Raw genomic sequence first — 17,079 nt, 5'->3', positions numbered from 1 at the left:
AGCTTCAGCTTATCCGATACAAAACAATGCAGGTATGTAATTACTGAAAATTTAATAATATTAAATAATAATAACAATAATAATAATAATAATAATAATAATAATAATAATAATAATAATAATAATAATAATAAATATGATAAAAGTTGTGTCCATTGGAGAGGACACACCTCACATGAATTAAAATCGATTCGAATCAATGAATCTGAGAGGGAGTGAGGAAGGAAGAAATCGTAGGAGAAGAGAGAGAAGGGCAAGACTCACCTTATCGTGCGAAGCTGAAGTCGACGTGAATGGATGATATGTTGTGCTTCTCTTAACGACTATTCTTTGTAACCTGAACAACTCCTTCCGGAATTAGATAAGGACCTTGTCCCTGTCTGATACAATTGTTTTTGGCATTCTGTGCAAACCGACCACTTTCTGCATGAACACCAAAGTGATTGAAACCACACTATAGGGTTGTCAAAGTGAAATGAAATGTGGATACTTACTCAAGCGATTCACGATCCTCCTTAAAATTACTTATTTTTATCCATATTTTATGCTCAATTTTTTAGGATATTATGCTTTAATGAATGTTATTTTTATCTTTTTGGTTGCAGGTGCAAGAAAAAGAAGAGTAAACATGAGCAAAAATACATAAAAAAAGAGCAAAATCGGTTAAACTAAAGAAAATTTCCAAACCAGCCGAACTGGCGCTTAGGCGTTAGGCGCTAGATGCAGAACATGGTTGGCTCCGAGGTGCCACAGTTATTTTCTTGAAGATTCATCGAAGGAGGCCGGATTTTGAAGAGATGCCTGAAGCAAGTCTCGACCATTTTTGAAGCTCTATAAATAGGGATAAATTCCAAGAGGCTAGGGGAGTCAGATATATAGAGTCATATAGTGTGTGAGTGTGTTAAGAGTGTGGGTAGTTTTCTTTGTGAGCCTTTGTGATTTTTGAAGTTTGTGAGTCCTGTAAGTGTTTGTTAGAGTCAGAAAAGTCAGAACTTTAAAGGAGTACTTGGTGAAACATTTCAGATAAGTATTTGTATCTTTGTCTTTAAGTCTTGTACTTTGGATTTGAGTTTTATAAATATGTTTTGTTTTGTTATCTCCATGCGTTTGAGTAGTTTTCTCTCTTTCTCCTTGCAATTTGAAGTAAGCAAGTAAGTGATTTTGATTCATTTACAAATTGACCATTTTTTTGGTTAAAATTTGTTGAAGAAACTTATGAACCCGAGAGGGCTAAGATTTCTTTACTTGTAAGTATTACATTTTACTTTGGAAAAAGTAGTAGCGATTGTCCGAGGGGGAGTGCAAAGAGATAGGGAGATAAGATTTGATGCGCGTAGAATTTATTTTTTAGAGTGACAAACTGGATTCTTCTATCAATTTGGTTTAGAGATTGGAACTAAGGATCACTGGTAAATCTTATAGAGAGGCACACTGGGTTTAGGAGTGAGAGATTATAACCTACCCAACACTATTATACCGACACTAACTTTAGATTAGTCAATGTATTTTACACATCGAAAGAAATAAGAAATATGTATGCTCTTATTTGTCACAATACCATATTTAAACTTCTAAACATTTGAAATCCTACACTGATGATGAATTATTTGCAAGGAGAAAGACTTTTTTTATATATTTTCTAAATTATTACATTTAGTTTTACTTGTATTTGTAGAAATTAGTAAACTTAGTTTCATCATTATTACTTTAAATATTTGCTGCAGTTTTAAGTAAAGTTCTCTTAAGGTTAAAATTCCTAAATTTCATTTCTTTTCATTTAGTGTTTCCTATGGGATCGATATTGGGGTTTGTATAGAAAATCCTATATTACTTGAAATGATACGTATACTTGCGTAGTACCCCAAGTGAGAAAATTATTTCTTTCAATTTTATCATATTACATATGTTCTTGCTAGCTGCTAAATATAATTTTGGTCAAGTTTTTGACATATTAAGGAATATAAATATCTGCGTAATTGCGGGTCGGGTCAATTTTTGGCACCGTTGCGTTAGTGAATATCAATTTGCCTATCGTCGAATTTCTTCAAATTTCAATCATATTTAATACCTCAAATAGTGTTTAAAAATGCTACTATAGCAAAAGATGGTTACGATACTACATCAATAACAAACATGAATCAAATCACACAAATAAATTGTAGGTTCTCTTGCAAAGTGCTTAGTTTAACGTCGTCAGCCTGACGGATCCAAATGTTTTACTCAGACTGACCCAACATCAAATTTTCTTTATAATAGGGTTTGTTTTCTCCAATGTAAAGTTTCAACATATATTCATTTCCTTTAATTATACGCTCAGTTTTTGGATCTTTAATATCCACATTCCCATTAGGATAAACTTTTATCACAATGAATGACCTTATCCACCTGGACTTAAGTTTTTCAGGAAATAAATTTAATCAAGTATTGTATTATAAAACTTTTTGTCGAGGCTCAAAATTCTTTCTTAAAATCTTTTGATCATGCTAAATTTTTATCTTTTCTTTATAAATTCTAACATTTTCATAAGATTCATTTTTAATTTTCTCGAGCTCATTTACCTAATTTTCTAGAACTCATTTAATTGCAGTAATCGTTTTTCTCCAGCATCATTTTAAATTATATTTAAATTCTTTTATCGTCTAGTATGCTTCTTGCTCTAATTTCACTGGTAAATGATAAACGTTTTCATACATAAACATGTATGGAGACATTCTTGTAAGAGTTTTATAAGCAGTCCTATAAGCCCATAATGCAGAATTAAGTCTAGACGCCATTACGAATTTCAAGAGAAAAGAAAATTGCAATAAATCCAAAATATAAGAGAATCCTAGCCACTAATGTACGCCCAAATTTCGAAAAATTGGGAAAGATTGGCAAATTTTAAATGTACCCCAAAATTTTTATTCCCTCGAAATTTTATTGAATTAATTTTATTAATTTATATGCAAAAAATTGATCATTTTCTTACAAAGCACCATGTACAAATTTTAAACATATTGGGAAATATAAAAGTTTGAAGTTATATGTTTTTTAAATTAATTTAATGTTAATTACTCTAATTAATCCTATCATAATCCTGCATCACTATAGCCCATCACCTTTCCAAGCCTTTTATTCATTTTGGTTAGCTTATTAGGGAGTCCCAAGATTCGATTTTTCCTTCCGATTCCTTCTCCTCTCTTGTGCTTGCGTTCCCCTTCCTCTGTCTATCACGTCTGAAGCAGGCGAAGCCTGCGACCCTTGCTACTGTGCAAGGGGCGAGTTGGTCGTGAACTGAGCGGCTACCCAAGTGCCGACACTCATGATCTAGGGCTGTGAGGTAAATTATGCAAGCACGAATTTATTTCTCTCGTAATTCTAAGCATTCATTTCCTTTCTCTCACTTTTGTATTGATGTTTGTCTTGTTTTCATGTTTTTATCATTTCTGATAGTTGTTGGAGGCGCTGATTTTGTGCCAAAAGTGCTGTAACCATTTTACAAGCTTCCAAAAAGGGTTTTAGCACAAGTTTTGCAAAGGGGAAGCTAAGTGGGAGGTGATAGGAAAGAGATAAACCGGTTTTAGAAGGGCAATTTATGTCGAGAAGCGCATTTGTGGTATATTTTAGTCGAATAAGCTATGTTTTGGGATAAATCATATTATGAACTCAAATTTTATGAATTCCTAGCATGTCTACATTCCTTAAGTTGTGTATATGAGGCGGCAAACTCGAGGTGAGCGTATATAAACTCGTCGTAGGGTTACTCAGTCTAGTTAGGTGGAATAATCTTGTGCTAAACTAATAAAAATGTTTTTTTATAGATTTCATATGATTTGTAGTTTGACACTGATGCATTTAGTAATTCTGAAATATTTTAGATAATACTTACAATTAATTTATGAATGCAAGTTGACTTTTATTATGCTACACGTGATTCTATGCTATTTTATGATCTAGATGATTATGCACATGACACTGATTGCTTGCAGGTATTTATTCTTTTATGATTCATGCTTATGAGATAGGAAATACCTGATTACAGGAATTGTGCTTTATGAAATGTTTGATGAATTTTGCTAAATATATTATGTTTTAAGAAATGTCACAAAGAATTTTAAGGGATAGACTATTACTTGAGTGCTTGTAAGTACATTATATAGAGATGTATTCCTGACTATTTGTATTTATTGGATGATGAAACTCTGGGAATAGTTTAAATTAGGCGGTGACAGAATGTTAGAGAATCATGAGTATTAAGGGGGCTGTCGATAACTACTATATTGGGAGAAACCTAACATTAATTAATAGTTTGTATGGCATTTTAGGCAGGGTGACGATTCATGATGGAACTAATGGAAATAGTTGAACTCTAACAAGTGACATTCTTATGATATATAACCTCTATGAAATGAATGAACATGCCTGTACTTATGATTTCATGCTTACCACTCGCATGCTACACTATAGTTGATTTTTATACTATTTATACCTGCTCTCTTTTCATGATCTCTAATATGCTAGCATTTTATGATTATATGTAGACATGTATAATTTCATTTGAACATGCATGTTACTTTTTTCCTATGTTTATATTTTATTTTAGCCCTGATTATTTTGCTGAGTTAGTTTGCTCATTTTACGTTGTTGCCTTCCAGGTAGGGGCAATGAGCATTGGGGAGAGTAGCTGGGTGACTTGTACAGATTTTCGTTCCATAATTTGGAGTCTGTACAGTTTTTTAGGCATGTATTTATTTATTGGATTTAGCGGCTCTGTACATCTTTGTTTTGATGACATGATTTTCATGCTTCCATAAATATAAATATGAATGAACTTTGACATGCAATTTACACGCATGTTGTTTTGATTCAGTTAGAATAATTCATCACTCATTGGGTCCTGATTATAGAGGTCAGGACGAAGGTTAGTGAGAGTTGGCCTGACCAAATTGCCAGCCTTTGTCACACCTCAGTCGACCCCTAAAAAGGGGGATCCTATTGGGGTGTGACAACTAAACTCTCATAAATACTCTCCAAGATCTTCTTTCAAACTTTCCCCAAAAAATCTCCATTGATTCACCTCCTTTTGTACATGACTAGCAGTTGTGTGGGCCCCACTCGGGCGTTGAAATCATGCTTAGCCTCTCATAGGCATGCCGCCTCCATATGCTGGGCCGGCTGGTCTGGCTTGTTCTGGCTGGCCCATACTGGTCCTTCGTAGACCAACTCGTCCTCTGCAGTGTAGGTTCTCCTGTCGGCTCTTCAGTTTGTAGGGCAGGCATAGGCTTATCAGAACATTTCTCTAAAAATGGGATATTCTTTAATTTTTTGGAGATCCTTATGATGAGGGAGCTGTCAGTCGAGATACTGCAATTGCGGGATGAGAGCGTGATGGGCTCTATTCGTGAAATTCCATATAGAGGGATTCTCCTATCTTTGTTGATGCCAGGCCTTGCGACCGCTTTTTGTTATTATTATAATTAGAATTAGGGTTATTTTGCCTTGAAACTATTTATATGCTATTTTTTTCCTATTTTGAGAACTTTTGTTTATATATTTTGAGATTGAGTTTTCTGATTTTTCCAACCAAAGGAGTGTTGTAACCTCCACTTTTTGCATGTAGCGTGTCATGGAATGTTCTGAATTTGTGGTAGGTTTTCCTCAACAGCCGTGCCTTGTTGGGACCTATTTTTCATGGTTCTCTTCGCTTTTTTCAGCCTAAACAACCACCAAATATCCTCAACCCTCGTCCAAAGTTCGTCAACCTAACAAATTCTCTCTTGCTCGCAATTGCACAATCCCCTTGCTAATAAGTTTAACTTGTATAAATGATCACATTAAAATTTTAAATTCATAGCAGTTCATACAAATGTATTCAAGTATAAATGTGGAATGTCCTTTGTTACATTTCATTCTTAATACATGTTATCAGAAATAATAACAAGTACATTCATTTAAGACAAGAATTGTATTAGAAAATAACGGTAACATGTAAAGATGATAAAAAAAATATCATATAATTTGTGATAGGTAGACAGCTATATCAATAGCCTGCGATAAAGATGTTAAAATTTTTAATGAAATAAGCTTGGATAATGAAATAAGTGAATACTGGAGTCACAATATTAAGATTGGGATGAAACAACTCATATTAGAGAGTTATTGATAAATGAGACATTTGAATTATCAGCAGTGTTTATTTTTAACGATAGAATAAGTGATTACCTAATAAAATAAAATATATCCTTTACAAATATGATAAGACGTCCTAAGATAAAAAAATTTTGAGAGTAAGATTAAAAATGAAGATGTGCGGAATGCTCATATGACAATGCTTAGCATAATAAAATTAAAAGAATTGTCAATAGCAACTTTATTTATTTTTAACCACTATTGCATATTTGCATGTAATCATATTCTCCTTATTATTTAATATCAAAGCATGTTTATTCATTAATATTGCTATTATTCATGTTAGTTACCATCCAGCATGCACGTTATTTTTTAATATTAGAATCTTGATTTTAGCAGTATATATCTTATTAGGTGTGTAGCTCACCAGATATTATAATGTTGATTCCTAGGCAGGAGACAAAAGCAAATGAATCCCTGTTTAGGGAAGCTTTCTTTCTTACAATTTTTAATAATACAAATTTTGGTGTTTATAGAAGGCAGTGATACCTGACGCAGATAAAGAATTTTCATACTTATGATTTTATATTTGCAATGGATTAGAAGTTCTGTATTTTATTGAGGTTTTTTCAATATATGCTTTGGTATTTATGATTCATGAAAATGAGAAGAATTAAAATACAAGAGTTTTATATAGATTATTTAGTAAAACTAACTATCTTCTGACTTGATCCTGAGAACTACAAGGTAGGATGAGAGTTGGTAAAAATTGAGTCTAACAAAGCCATCATCCTCTGTTCCACCTTTCGGTTGTAACAATTGGTTAAGAGGTATACCTCTAATTTTCATTCAATTTGCTATGACTTTATTTAATAATGGTGCTTCGCATTTATTTATTTCAATAATGTTCAGCACCAATTTATCAGCTGAAACCGTGTTTTTTATATTTGAATTATGAGTTTTGATGCCTTCTGAAGATAGTATGTATGCAACTAGGAAGTACGTTGTAGACATTGATATATAAAGCAGGAAATAATAGCATAATTGATTTTGATATCTATGATGACTTTTGATGCGATCTTGAGGATTAACTTGTTATTTAAACATTTTTATCACTATTGAATGTGAAAGAAGAGAATTAAGTTTAATTTTCCGAATGAGAAACTAGTGTAATTTTTTGTGATAAAAAAGGTTTGTCTTCTGTAGTTGATACTCTAAAAGTTGGATATGAATGCGAGTGATAAATAAGTGTTCTTTGCAAGCATTGAATTGTTGCATAAGCTAACATAATTGTAGGGTTCGAAGACTATAATTACTAATTATGCTCAATATGGAAGAATTTTTGAATTAAATCACAAAACAAGTAAATTTACTATTAGATAGTAACATATATTACTCCTGTAGAGTATTTGCTTTATATTCTAGCCATTTAGTCTCACCTCAGTTTCTGCGCCAGTCTTGTGATGAATTACTTATCTATGCTCGCCGTAAGCTCGTTTCCTTCCCTAACAATCTTGAAATAACAAATTTCATCAAGTTTATGAAAAATTTAAATTAAATTTAATTTAATTCAACATTAGTATCAATTGACATTTTATCTCGAACCAACTTCCTTTCATACAAACTATGCTTAATTTGGGTATGACTCTTTTTTATTTACACCCAAGGTTAACTTGATAGAGCCGACGGGGTGTGACACCACTTCTTCTGATTTTTAAGGACTTATTTCTCCTCCAGTTGAAATTGTGGTACCCTTAATCACCAATTCGCATTTTAATAAATCCTAGCCTCCCTTGGTTCATGTTACCATCCTCACTACTGACATCCTCTTAGTCCTGAACTCATTGGTGAATTCTCACATGACCCATCCATCCAACATTTCATTTTCTTCAAAAACGTCCCAAGTCCTTTATAGTTAGCGACCGCATTGCAGTCCCCAGTCACCACTACCATCTCTCTTTTTAAAAAAAAGAGAAAGAAATGAAAAGCAAAAAAAAAAAAAAAGAAAAAAAAGAAATATATAAAAAAAGGGGAAAAAAAAAGGGGAGAAAGAGAGTAAAAAAAGAGAGAAGAAAGATTGAAAGAGGTCAAGAGCTCTCACAAAAATTGTTGCTTTGCTGTTAAGATTCATTATTATAATATCATGCGTTGGTATAAATATGCAACCCTTAAAAACCCCTAAATTCTGATTAAATGCATTTGGTATGACAAGTGAAGCACAGACATATTTTTCTTAGTGTGATAAGTGAAATATGAAAGCTACACTTGCTACACAGCAGGTATGTTCGTTTTTTTTTTTGCATAGCAGGAAATATATATATTGCAAAAACCCTTATATCTGTAACTTCTGTATGCCTTGGTGTGATGAGTTAAAGATCATAGTCAAAGTGTCTTGAGACATCGATAGTCTTTTTGGCATGATGGACAAAGCATATGTCACGATTTGGTCCGGAAGTTTGAAATACCAAGGCGAGAATAGACGGTCCAATGAAGAACTTTGCTACTAAACATTTTTCTTAAACAAATATTTTCGTAAACACTCGAGTCTTCCAAATCATAAAAGATCCAATTATATTCAAAGATTCATTTATATAAAATTCATTCAAATTTTAAACTTTTATAATGTTATAAAAATTTCATTATTTTACTTATCTCGTTGGACTCTCCGATGTCAATAAATATATTTCTATTTTCCATTCACTCTAAATGGGGTTTATTTGAAAGTTGTTAATAATTATAGTATCAGTTAAAGAACTCGCTGGTTAACATGTTTATAAATTATAATACTTCAAGATTTAAGAAAATTTTATGCATGAGTAGAGCAGCATATATTCATGTGTTATGAAGATTTAATGGCAAAATAATAAAATGAGATAGTTATTGCATATAAAACATCCGTCAAGGGAGTCATCATCCATATAGGTATTATAAAAGCAAACTCTTTTTGTAACCTTTTTCAAAACCCACTAAAAAAAAAGGTAGCCATTTCTATTCAAGAGCATGGGATTTTGCTTCCCCAACCATACAATATGAGGGTGATTTCAACATTTAATGTTCCATATGTAGTTTTGTATATATATATATATATATATATATATATATATGTTTATGATGACGAGAGACTCTGCTAAGGTTTCGTCTCATGGCAAGCTCGAGCGTCTGCTCTGTTGATTCTCGCTTCGTCGCGCCTCGACTTCATCTTTTTTGTCCTTTGTCGTCTTCGTTGGGGCTTGTCTGCTACTGCGGTTTTCTCCTTCGTAGTCCTCATCGACTTTTCTCGTTGAAGGACGATTTCCGACGACTTCCACCTTTTCACCTGTTCCCTTCCGTCGCCTGTGCTCGAACCAGAATGACTTTCCTCTGCCTCGATCTTGCTGCCCTTTGTTGGATTCGTCGTTCGCTCTCTGCACTTTCCTCTACTCCAATCCCTGTTGTGATGTTCGCCTACTTCATTTATCTGCTTTCATCGGACCGTCCTTGCTTCGATGGGTGCGCTTCCTCCGTCAGTTGAACCCGACAAAGCCTCCTTCCATGTGCTGAGTAACATTTGATGGAGTCGACTGTTGTCTTCCCGTCAAGTTATAACGAGTGTTATGATGGTATAAGTGACTGTCATTTTGTTAAGAAGGCGAGTAGAAATGGTGGGAAAATAACTCTCTTTTTCTTTGATTTAGAAATTCCAACCTTGGCTGAGAAATGCAAGTTCACTCTCATCGGAAAATTTCAGTTGGAGCATTCCCCATTGAAGTTATCAGAAAAGTTTTGAAGATTTCAAACTAGTAGGAAAGTGGAAACTGAGACTTCTTGATGGGAGGCGTGTGTTAATTCAGTTAACCTTGGCTGATAACTACACTCGGATTTTCTCTTAGAAATATCTTAACATTATAGAAAAGTTAATGAAGTTGCTCAAGTGGTCTTCTGATTTTGACCCAAATCATGAACCTCCCACTGTACCAGTATGGCTTAGTTTACCTGGTCTTAAGCTGTATCTATTTAATCATCTGGTTCTCTACTTTATTGGAGTCATACTTGGGGATTCTATGAAACTAGATCTACCCACCTTCAATCTAACCAGACCTTTTGTTGTGAGAATACTTGTGGAAAGAGATACCTGATATTACAAAAGTCTAGTTGGACACAACACATAATGAAAATTGAAAACAATTTGTCACATAACATAGACCTTTTTATTGTACCCATTGTACGATGTTTGAGCATACCTTTGACAAATGTTACAGACTCCACCCTAACATGAAATCTAAAGCTCAACTGCATAAGGATGAGCCTAATCCCACAGCTCTGGACACATCTACTCTTGTGGAGGAATTTACCACAAGACAGGAGTTGATGCCTGGTTTTATTGCCTCTGGAGGGACTACCTCTTCACCTGTGGAGGAGCCTTTGAGACCTGCTCCTATTGTCCTTGAGGGGGATTCCTCACTTATTATACCTCCGGAGGAACTTAATTGGTAGTAGCTGAGGAGTCATTGCCCTAGTTTCAAGCTCAAAATTCTATTCTAGGTGAGCTTTCTACTGCAGCCCTGTCATCTGATCAGATTGAACAAGTTTTTAATGTCAATCAGACACAAGGGGATCATGTTGTTGTCGGCCGTTTTTTTACACTTCGTGGTTTGAAAAAGTGATGATTTTGTGATTTTTTAAAAATAATTTAAATATGAATATAACCCTTTTTGATTTTTAAAAGTAATATTTTAATTTTAAAATAGGTGAGACCAAACAGGTCTCACATTTTAAATAGTTTAAATGATTGAATACAATACTACAAGTAATATATTTATCCCGAAGAATAAATATATCACTTGTAATAGGGGTTCAATCACCTAGACTAATAAAATTTGTGATATCCGTTTTGATCTGCAAAATATTTTATAAAAAGGCCAACAAGTTCCCCTATCTAACATAAAAATTAGATAGGGTTTATTTTACCTGGGTTCCAAGTTCCCTATAGAGGCAAACCCCTATAGTTAATTGCATCTTAAATGATTGGGAGTCATTTAAGAAAACTCTCGATTAAGATCAGGTGGTTTTGCCTTCAAGATTTCAAAATTTAGGTTTTCACGATTAGACATGGGAAAATCAAATGAGAATGACTCAAAATAGGAACAATTATTTAAGGAAACTAAATGAAAGAAAAGTAGGGGATATCACAGATCCGGGGAAAATCCCGGCGAACTCCCAACTATCCTATTGTTCGGCTTTATGTCTTTGAAATAGTGTTTAGTGTTTATTTAATATTTCAATCCTGTAAATTATTTAGGATTTAGGACTTATGTTTACACAATATCAGACTGTGCAAATAGCCTAAAAAGATAGGAGGATTTACACCGTACCGCACGGTAACCTCGGAATCCTAAAACGTTAGGACTTATAATTGTCCTTAAGAGTGATCCTATGAGTTGTTATTTAAACTAAAGAAGGTAATATGCGATATAAATATGTTTATGTGATGTGTTTTGATGTTTAGCTGCTGCAGATCCACCTTAAAGTTGTTCTTCGTCGTGCTGCCCACGATATTCGCTCCAAACTCTTCGTAGTAGCACCTCCTGGTTTAGTTTTGAACATGCAGAACATGCACCTAGCGCACCTAGCCACTAGGTTATCCTATACTAAGTCATAGTGCAAAAACTAAGCAATAAAACATGCAGCGTGAAAGAAAAGTAACAATGTACTGTACAGTAAAGAGGAAAGACAATATAACGTGTTGAAAGAAGAGTATAATGTGCTATAAATAGTAGTATAACATGCTGGAAAAATAGTATAACAGACTATGAAAACAATATAACATGCTTTGAGATAAAATGCTGTAATATAAATTAAACCTGTATAATATAAATTAAACCTGAAACCTGTACACCTGGTAGGTTCATTGCTCCTTTAATTTTAGTTATTATGTGCTGTGCAAAAGGGGAAAGTATGACCTGAAAAAGACTTGAGAAAAACATGTAAATCGTAGGAAAAAGACAAAAAAAAAAAAAAAAAATATAACATGTAAAGGGCAAATTATAAAAAATTTATAGGGCCAATAATAAGAAATTTATATGTGATATTGGGATGTCCCAATTGCCAGGGCCCGGAGCATTGGGTTTCAGTTTTGGTCAAGTTAAGGTAAGAATTTCACTATTTGATCTAATTAAATCAGCATGAATCACAATCTAGTGCACCCTCGTGCCTAGTGTCCTAGTTATTTCATGAAATGGGGTCAGATGTCTGGCTTTTTAGGATCATTTGAAATTTAGGATGATAAACTCTCTCTCAAGGTGTGTTCTCAAGTGTCTAATCTCAACTGTGTGCTTTTCAACTAACGAAAAAGAAAATCTTTAGATTAAGCTTAGTTTACCATCAGAATTCTAGAACCTAAGGGGTAAACCTATAGTTTTGGCAAAAGGGTTGTGAAGTGTGCTTCAAGTCTAATTAGAACAATTGAATTTAAGTTTATTCGAAACTTAAGAGACCTAAGTGCAGGTCAACTAATCATTCCTATCCATGTCCCTAATTGTTATCTAAACTCTCGCTTTCTTCTAACTCCTAAATATTCTTCCAATTTACAGTTTCATCTTTCATATGCAAAAAGAGTGGTAGATGGTTCACTATTCTACCTCTCTTTAAGGTTTATCACCTCTAAAATCTAAATCTTATTTTTAATTTTCTCTCCCTTTCTCTTTCCCTTTCTTTCCCTCATATTTCCCTTAAGACTGTGAATCATTTCTGAATATAATCAAATCGGAAATTCCCATTTTTAACTTGACCGTTAACAAAAAAGAAAAAAAAAAACAAAACTAATGAAAAGGAGACCGACCATTTTTAAATCCAAACCAAATCAGTGAAGCTTAAAATAAAATCATGAATGTATCGGTCTAAAACGTTTAAATTCGTTAAAAAAAAGAAAATGATCGGATCAATCCCGAGAAGGATATTCTTTCCAAGTGGCACTTTTATGGATTTCCTAACCCAACATGAATTCAATTTATATCAAACTCAAAATGAAGCTTCAAGAGCCTATTACATTTCAAGAGCCTATTACATTTCATAAAAGAAGAGACACTAATTAATGGGAAAAGTAATTCCCTAGCCTTCTAGAAAAACATACCGATGTCAAAAATAATTTAATCCCAACCTCCATCAAAAGTTTATAATGAGATATAAATTCGACATGATGTAAAAAAAAATGCTCTCGAGTAAGACTCCAACATCATAACAGACTCACGGAAGGGCCAAAAGGAAGGCTCCAAAGGCAACAGCACCAAACAATACCCAAAGTCAACACAATAGGTATCAACTTATCTTTATTTGAGCTTGAATTAATCATTAAAGAACCATAGCGGGAAGCTCATGACCAGGCTAAAATAAGGAACAAATCAAATTCCAGCCAATTCCAACATTGAACACAACATACAGGGGTTACGAGTAAAAGACAACAAAAGAGAACCGTAAGACAACACACACCAATTGAGGCTCACGGGTAGAACCTGGAAGAGGAGCAAAACAACCACCAAACCAGCCCCCAAACAAGATTTAATTAAGCTCTAAACTAGCTCACGGCTAAGGCCTAGAAAAGGAGTAAAATAGCCACCAAACTAGCCTCAAACAAACTCACAAATAAGCTCACAAATAGAACTAGGGGGAAGAGCAAAACAACCACCCAATCCACCCCAAATTAACTCACAAACAAGCTCACATGTAAAACCAGGGAGGGAGCAAAAACAACCACCAAACTATTTTCTCAACAAAGCCAACCGAGCCCAGCACAAGGGGCAAATCGAAGCCAGCAAGAAGGAGCAAATCAGAAAAATATTTCAGCCAACATAAAATACTAAAAGGAGCCCAAACCGAGCTCAAGAAAAGAGCCAACCGAGCCCAGCACAAGGGGCAAACCAAGGGGGCCAAGACAGAAAACATTTTTTTTATTCATGTTTTAATTCCAAAAGAGCTCAAATCAGTCCCAACAAGTGGGTCAAAATAAAAAGAATATTTCCAGCTAACCAAAAACCGAAGCCAGTAAATGATCAAAACAAAAGTGTACTTTCAGCTAGTATTCAATCCCAAAGGAGCTAAAACCGAGCATATCAAGTGGGGAAACATAGAAGCATTTCCATTGAAATTTCATCTCAAAAAGGAGCCAAACCGAGACCACCAAATGGGCCAAAGCAGAGCACATTTTTCCAGCATTTATTGTAAGCATGAACATCAACAATAAAAGCTTTGATAATTTCATTCCAACATGCATTCGAACAAGGGGCAGCAAGAGAAGCATGAAATGAGCCCCAAACACATCTTTTCCAACTCATAAAATAATTTCCAGCAAGTATTCTAGCAAGGGGCAGCAAGAGAAGCAAGAATGAGCCCCCAAACATATTTTTCCATACATTTATAAAGGGATAAAAATACATTTCTAGACTACTTTTCCAATGCTTTCATTTATCATGCATACCATATGTCTTAAGCATAGAATAAGAGAAAACAACCATGGTATGCTATATTCTGATGTTCAAGAAGACTATTTCATGCATAAATCACTGAACATACATAAATTATGCTTCTTCATGCTTTAAAAAAAAAGACTGGAAATATTTCTATGCCATCCGAAATAGTGTAGAATAGAGGAGGAGAAGAATACCTCTTTAGTGTAGACTTAAAGCAAAACACTAAAATAAGATCAAAGAAAACACCACAGAAATTTCTCCTGCAAGCCTCACACCAAAGTTCTTTTCGATTTCTAGTTTCCCTAGCCGTAAATCCTTCGAACGACAGAGATGAAGGAAATTTTATTTCGAACAACAGAGAAAGAGTAAGTCCACTTGCTAACCGTGAAAAAAGGAAGAAAGAAAATGCCAAGCTCCTATAGGAATTTCTTCTCTCAAGAACTCTCCCTTTCTCTCTTTTTTTTTTACCCGAGTAGCCGGACCGCAAAAGAAGACGCAAAAACTCTTCTAATCACACCGTAAGCCAAAAAGCAAAGAAAAGAAAAAGGAATGTCGGTCGTTTGCCGTTCTAGCCTACCAATCGAGTAAGAGAAGGGGATTGACACCATAAATGAGGAGAACATATAGCCTCGAGAAGGACAAGGGTCGGTCAGGTGGAACTTCGCGGTTGGAGGATCGCTCGGTCGAGAGAAACTCGAGAAGACGAGCAGCGTATGCAAATCGACAAAGGAATGCCACGAGAAGATAATCGCGAGCGAGATTGGCAAGAAGAGTCGTGGATCGTGGATCTAGGGCACGGACGCGAGAGAGAAGAGTCGAGCTGTGCTCAAGCGAATGGAGGGTTTTTAATTGGGTTTAAGCGAGTGAGTTAGGTTATAATTTAATTATAATTTAAGGATATTTATATAAAAGGAAATATTTAATATTTTATGTGTCGTGACATATCGAATATGGATGTCCTTTTTGGGTATTTTCGACATTCTGGACGTGCTGACATGCTCAGTTTGGCCATCAGAAGTCGTTTTGACAAATTCATCGATTTGCTGCCAATTTTCTCGTGCCGAAAGTATGGCAATATGGGTGTTCTTTCCTACCAAAATTGGTTTCCCGGACGCGTTGGCGCAATGCAATTTGTCGTCGGAGGTCATCCGGAGAAATTCACATTTTCACCTGTCCTCTGGGCTTAATGGAAGTCCGATTTCGTGCAATTTTGTGAATTTTGTGCATTTGGTGTGTGTATGTGACAAAAAAGTTGTGACGATGTTTTTCTAAGGCTTGAAGTCCTATTAGGAATTTTTCCGTTGAGTCTTCGCAAAATAACCCATAACCGCTTGTTCATAAGATGATGGTTTTGTGCAAAAAATGCGAGACATCAAAGGAAAATAAGAAGTGACTAGAATTTTTAAAAGGGTGGGTCTTAATTCTAATTTTCTAAGATGATCAATAAGAACTCCTAGAGCTAGATCCTAAGACCTTAAGGAAAAAGAAATGACCTAAAAAATGAGGTCTTCCTGCACCTGCAAGACAATTTTTGGACCAATGTAATGATAAGTTGAGTCAGTCTTCGGATGACGATTGAAAGGCTTATACATCTAGGAAGAGGAAGAAGAATAAAGGCCTACTATAACTCAAAAACTTAATGGATGATACCTTGGTCTTCGGGTAATGGCAAAAAACTTAGCCATTTGTTAGCAAGCTCCCTACCTAGAACCAGAGGTAAGAAGTAATGGTACATTGGATCACACTCATGCTCTTATTATGTGTGTAAAGGGTTTTCATGGGTCCTTTCTTGGTATATCAATTACTCCAGCTTTTCGTTCTCTCTTTCTTCCAGCCCTTGGTGCAACAAGTTTATCTTCTATCTATTTTGGTTCTACACCATCGTCTTTTGCACTGCCTACACATGTATTTGGGGGGTGTCCTAACTGAAATAGATTGTGAATTTTGCGTAGGAATAAGACTCCGTATTATATTTTGAAGATATCAACAACTTTCTTCTCCATATGTTCGACATTTATAGCTCTCACTAATCCAACTGCTACTTCCAAACGGCAAACCCTGATTACCTGATGCGTGAACACCCGCAAGGAAAACAACATTAGTTCTGTCCGAAGCCATCATCGGTTGAAGCAGGAGGCAAGACGTTAACGGAAAATGAAGAATGCAGTTGAGGAAAGAGCAAACGACAAACCCTCACCACAAAAAGGACCCCAAAAGCTCAGGGGTCGAAACAAGTCGAACGACAATTAGGGCAACTGCAGTAGGTAGAGGGAGGAAGCAAAATCTAGCCGAAGGTGCGGCTTGGACACCGAACCCTAGATGAAGGAAGCAACGACGTTCTGCTCATGAGTAGAGGGAGGAAGCGATCGAAGGCAGAGGAGGAAGGTGTGCGGCTTTGTCGAAAGGAGATGGGGAGTCATAGCTGTGAGTTTAGCATACGCCGAAGCAGCCGTCGCCAAAAACACGAATCGACCGTCACCAAAAACCTAAATCGAAGGAACTTTATTTTCGCCAGAGGCGAATACCGCCT

General features: G+C 35.1%; 1 protein-coding gene across 1 annotated transcript in view; it reads left to right on the top strand.

Annotated features, from left to right (window-relative positions):
• The window catches only part of LOC110028030 (serine/threonine-protein kinase HT1-like), a 94,183-nt gene that overhangs the window by 26,417 nt on the left and 50,687 nt on the right, over nucleotides 1–17,079 (top strand). The gene's annotated exons all lie outside the window — the stretch shown is intronic.

The sequence above is a fragment of the Phalaenopsis equestris genome, unplaced genomic scaffold (genome assembly GCF_001263595.1).
Source record: "Phalaenopsis equestris unplaced genomic scaffold, ASM126359v1 Scaffold000484, whole genome shotgun sequence".
NCBI classification, from domain to species: Eukaryota; Viridiplantae; Streptophyta; class Magnoliopsida; order Asparagales; family Orchidaceae; genus Phalaenopsis; species Phalaenopsis equestris.
The sequence above is the reverse complement of the archived record's forward strand: the minus strand, read 5'-3'. Positions and strand labels throughout refer to the sequence as shown.